General features: G+C 40.7%; 1 non-coding gene across 1 annotated transcript; it reads right to left on the bottom strand.

Annotated features, from left to right (window-relative positions):
• Nucleotides 1–5,221: 5,221 nt before the first annotated feature.
• Nucleotides 5,222–5,328, bottom strand: LOC148580369 (small nucleolar RNA R71). Its single transcript, XR_015894772.1, has one exon. It is a non-coding gene; the product is annotated as a small nucleolar RNA R71 (small nucleolar RNA).
• Between the last annotated feature and the right edge of the window lie 283 nt (nucleotides 5,329–5,611).

The following is a 5,611-nucleotide window of genomic DNA, read 5'->3' as shown; positions in this document are numbered from 1 at the left end:
AATATCCAAAGCTCTCTGAAAACTATTATGAAAATTCTAAAGGAAAGCTCCCCGAAAACTTGAATTCTCTCCTATTTATACACTTTCTTCAAAATGATCTTCAAGCCTTGAGTTGGGCCTTTGCTCTTGGTGGAATTGGGTTGAAAGAGGCCTTGGTTGATTGCTCTTGGAGTTTGGAGAGGAACCAAAGTGAACCAATTGAACCGGGTTGGAGTTTTGCAAAAGTTGGAGTAAAAGTTTGAGCAAAAGTTAGGGGAACTTTTCATATCAGCTACCATAATCTGCTGATACCAACGTTGGTGCCAAAGTTAGGGGTCTAACTTTTGCTCCAACGTTGGCTTTACCTTGTGCACTTATGGCGCCAACGTTAGCCCAAAAGTTAGGGGTCTAACGTTGGCGCAAACTTTTGGTGGTCAGGGGGTATTTTCATGTGCCAACGTTAGCCCAAAAGTTAGGGGTCTAACATTGGCGCAAACTTTTGGTGCCCAGGGAGTGATTTTCATGTGCCAACGTTAGCCCAAAAGTTAGGGGTCTAACGTTGGCGCAAACTTTTGGTGCCCAAGGAGTGATTTTCATGTGCCAACGTTAGCCCAAAAGTTAGGGGTCTAACGTTGGGGCTAACTTTTCACCCAAAAGTTTGTGCAAAAGTTTGAGGCTAACTTTAGGTCCAGCTTTTTGCTTCCTGGTTCAATTTCACTTATTCCATTGTCCTCCCTTTACTCCTAGCCATTCCTTCTTGCTTCAACCTTTCTCCAAGCTTTCTTCACCTATCATAATCAACCAAACACATCAAAGCTATGCTCAAAATCATGAGATATTCATTTTATCTTAATATGTAACAATTATGGCATCAAACCTCATGAAATTGCATTAATTTATCTATGGTTGATCAAATCAAAGGAAGCATGAAAATCTACCTAAATTGGCTTGCTTGTAGCTCAAGAAAGTGCATAATTCAAGTGAAAACAAAAGAAAAAGACTAGTAAAACTAGGCTAAGATGACTTGTCATCAAACGTGTGGGCCAATTTGTGCCTATCGCACACCAGCCGCACGATTCCAGCCCAAATTTCTGGTTGTTGGATGGAGACGTCGATTTGGGATCGACGCCCATGCATGGCCTACGCGCACGCGTGGTGTTTTTTTTTAATGCAGTATGCAGAATGTAAAATGGAGATGTTGATGCAGATGTTATGAATGACACTAGGGAAAATAGAATAAAATAAAACTAAGAATAAAACAAAATAAAATAAAACTAAGATTGAAAAAGAACGATCATACCATGGTGGGTTGTCTCCCACCTAGCACTTTTAGTTAAAGTCCTTAAGTTGGACATTTGATGAGCTCCTTGTCATGGTGCCTTATGCTTGAACTCATCCAGAAATCTCCACCAACGTTTGCAATTCCAGTGGCCTCCGGGATCCTAAACTAGGCACGAAAAACCTTCGAGCAAGTTAAAACAGGTGATCAGGCTCCATGAGTGTTGATTATCAGAACGAATTTCAAGATCCCAAACCTTGCTTTTGTACCCGTCTTTGTTTTGATCTATATTGTTCCAACCGGGCAGTACACAATATGAATTTTCACTGAGATACCCAAACATCTTTCGAAACCCATTCAATCGAGCTCTATACCAATCCTTGCACCTCAATTTGGAGTGTGGAACCATATTGAACCTTGCATGCCAACTCCTATTACTAATCATCTCCCTCTTACTCTTAAAGCCACAAAGAGCTCTAACATGGCCATCGGTTTCAAGCAAACCATATTCAAGTAGGAAGGTAAAGATAAAGGCTAAGTATTTTACCCACTTGAAGTTTGTATTGGGTGGTAATGGCCTTGGGAGAGGTGTTTCCAGTGGTCTTGCAAGCTCCACTCCCTTGTACTCTTTTGTGAATTCTGCCACCTCCATGCAAACCTCTTCAACTACAATCGCGTCTTGATCAAAGTCTTCTACTTCTTCCCCGTCACTCAAGTAATAAGTTGGAGGTTGAGAAAAATCTACCTCCACATCATCTTCATATTCACTTGGGGAAGATTCTTCAAGCTCAAAGAGTTCAATTATGGATGCAAGTTCATCACTAGGAGAGCTTGATTCATGATCATCATTACCAAGGAAACTTGCTTCTTGATCTGTTCCGTCCATTTCTTCATAAGGTACATGCCTTGGGGTTGTGCACTATCCTCCTTAGCATCAATTGCAAATTTCTTGGCGGAATTTTCTACAACTCTTGATTCCCATGGAGGTTCAGCATCTCCTAAGTCTTCAACCAATTCTTTTTCTTCAATAATTCTGGCTTCCTCCACTTGTTCCAATACAAAGTCATGCTCCTTACTGTCCACCGGAGTTTTAAGTGTCTCCTTCATGCTACGTTCTTCATTAGATTCTCCACATGAAGCCATGGGGGTTCCTTGAGTGTCCGAACGTCGGGAAGCTAATTGATTTATCGCTTGCTCCAGTTGATGAAGGGTTGCATGAAATTGATCCACTGTTTCCTTGAGACGATCCTGTGATTCTTGTTCTGCTCGGATTTCATGATTAGGATCATATGGCTCTTGGCTCGATGGATATGAACATGGTGCATATGGGAGTAGTTCTATATATGGTTCATATGACTCATAGTGTGGTTGATTGGGTGGATAAGAGTTAGGATCATGTGAGGGTATTTGGCAGTAGGGGGGCTTGTGAGTGTGGTGGTTCAGAGCTATATTGAGGAGGAAGTTCATAAGCATAGGGTGGGGCTTGTTGGTAACTATAAGGGGGTCCACCATATCTATCATCTTGGTACGCACCTCGGAATGGCTCTTGACCATAGTAATTTGGTGGAGGTTGGTTGTCACGAAAAGGTCCTCCATAACTATTGTCTTGGTATGCATCATAGAATGGTTGTTGGTTATAGTGCATTGGAGGGGGTTGTCGCCAAGAGGGTTGATTAAATCCTTGTGCCTCCTCCCATCCTTGATTATTCCAACTTTGACGCATGTTCTCATTATAGCGCCCATTCCTTACAACAACGTTGGAACCAAACTCAAAGCGACAGGGGTGAGAATTCATAGTAGCTAATAAAAATTAAAAACAAAAACAAAAACAAATAAACAAGCAAAAAGCAAATATTTACAATAACAATTAATAAGGCACATGTTTGCAAGTCCCCGGCAACGGCGCCATTTTGACGAACGGACTTTTGCTAGTAAAGAATTCACAAATAAGTTCTCATTGCAAGTATAGTTTCTAAACAAACAATAATCCTTTCGTACAAAAACTTATTTGTCACTAAAGCAAACCCAATAAAATTAAACCGAAGTATTTAAACCTCGGGTGGTCTCTCAAGGAATTGCAGGGAGATGTATTTATTATTGGTTATGGAAGATTATCTTTTTGGGGCTTTTGAATAAGGAACAAGAAAAATAAATTGCAAGAAAGTAAATTAATAATTAAGAAAACTCTTAGCAAGGTATGAAAAATGGACATCCTATCGTAGTTATCCTTATCAATTGTGATGAGAATTGTTCATTGCTCCCACTTAGTTAACCCTTACTAAATAAAGGAAAGTCAAGTGGACTAATCAACTTGATTCCTCAAGTCCTAATCAACTCCTAAGGAAAGACTAGCATTAGAGGGTGATAAACCACTATTTTATGTTTTATATTGTGTTTAATTGTGTGGTCTTATCATGATCCTTACCCACTTATTCATTAAATTAGCATGAAATTATAATCCTTTCCTGAATTTATAACATGTTTGAAAACTGCTTCCTAGAAACTTTAATTATGTATTTTTAATTCTCCTTTATTCCATTCGATGCCGTGATCTGTGTGTTGAGTGTTTCAGACTTTATAGGGCATGAATGAGCTGGAGATTGGAAAGGAAGTTAGCAAAAAGGGAAGGAACACAAGAATTTGAGGAGATAACCAGCGAGAAGTGACGCGGTCGCATGACTCACGCGACCGCGTGAAGGAGAGCGAATCGCAGTGACGCGGCCGCGCGGATTGGAAAAGCTCAGGCGACGCGGTAGCGTGGACGACGCGAACGCGTGGCAAGGAAAAGCGCGAATGACGCGTCCGCATAGATGACGCGATCGCGTGACATGTGCGATCTGCATAATCTGCAGACTTCGCTGGGGGCGATTTTGGACTAAGTGGGTTGCAACTCGTGAATAGATCTAGCATTCCAACTTGTTTAACTTTCCCTTACCTAGTAAAGGATAACTAAACAGAACAACCATTAATTACAAATTAACCTTGAGATCATTCCATCAATAATAGAGATTCCAACTAATCAACTCCCAATCAAGGCTTTTATTCATATTATTTAAATTTTCCCTTTTTAATTTTCCCTCTACTTAACTCAACTTTTTGGAACATCTGATTAATAAAATAGCACACTTTTTTGCAACTCGTTGGGAGATGACCTGGGACTTAAACTCCTAGTAATTTTTAATTTAAACTCTCTGTGACATATTTCTAAATTGATAGGCAGATTTTCGGTGAGTTAAGAACTATATTTGCAACGTAACTATTTTAATAATTTTTAATTCATCAACTTCTATCCCTCATCAATTTTTGGCGCCATTGCCGGGGAGTTGCAATAGAGTGCTAAAGTTATTAATTAGAATTTATTTATTTGCATTTTATTTTATTTTGTTACTATGAGCTGCATGTTTCTTTCGTCAAATGACGCGTTCACTTCCTGATCCGTGCTTGCTAATATTCGATCCTGAAATTGAAAGGACTATTTCACGAATAAGGCGAGAACAGCGTCGGTTAGTCCGCTTTGAGGGCGGATCTGAAAGTGAACTTGAGGAAGAAACCAGCCCCCGTTCTACTGATTTGGTTGTTTTACGTGCAGAAGACATGGCAGCTAGGAGAGTTACCATCCAGGAGGAAGGAGCCCCTGATTTTACAATGCAACCGTTTCAAGCGCATCATCCAGCGGTGGCTACAGATTTTGAAATAAAGACCGCACTGCTAAACTTGATGCCCAAGTTTCATGGCCTACCTGCTCAAGAGCCTATCAAGCACTTGAGAGATTTCCAGGTAGCCTGTTCTACTGTCAGGCGTGATGGTACTGATGAAACTTCAATTTTGCTGAAAGCTTTCCCGTTTTCTCTTGAGGGAAAAGCAAGAGAGTGGTACTACACTCAACCTCTGGCAAATGTATCCAACTGGGATACACTCGGAAAGGAGTTTTTAGAGAAATTCTTTCCATCTAAAGTTACTGATAAACTGAGGAAGGATATTTCCACAATTGTTCAGGATGACAATGAAACTCTCTTTGAATACTGGGAGCGCTTCAATAATCTTCTGGAAGCATGCCCCCACCACAGGATTGACAAGATAGTGTTGCTTAGCTATGTCACACAGGGCATGAGGCCCCAAGATAAGACCACCGATGAGGCTGGGGAATTGATCAGTGATTTAGCTGAATCTACTAGGAACCACAGGCAAAAGCAAGGCCGTTCAAAAGCCATTGCAGAAGTATCCTCTAGTAGAGAGACTGCTGCTCTAGCTCAGAGTATATGCGAGATGACCAACTTGCTGAAGCAGATGCAATTGAATCAACAGCAAGCTCCTCCACCACAGCAAAAGCAACAACTAGTCCCACAAAGAATT

This window comes from Arachis ipaensis, chromosome B10, assembly GCF_059453495.1.
Source record: "Arachis ipaensis isolate K30076 ecotype BB chromosome B10, ASM5945349v1, whole genome shotgun sequence".
In the NCBI taxonomy this organism is placed as follows: Eukaryota; Viridiplantae; Streptophyta; class Magnoliopsida; order Fabales; family Fabaceae; genus Arachis; species Arachis ipaensis.
Note: the sequence above shows the minus strand (reverse complement) of the source record. Positions and strands in the feature narration are given on the sequence as shown.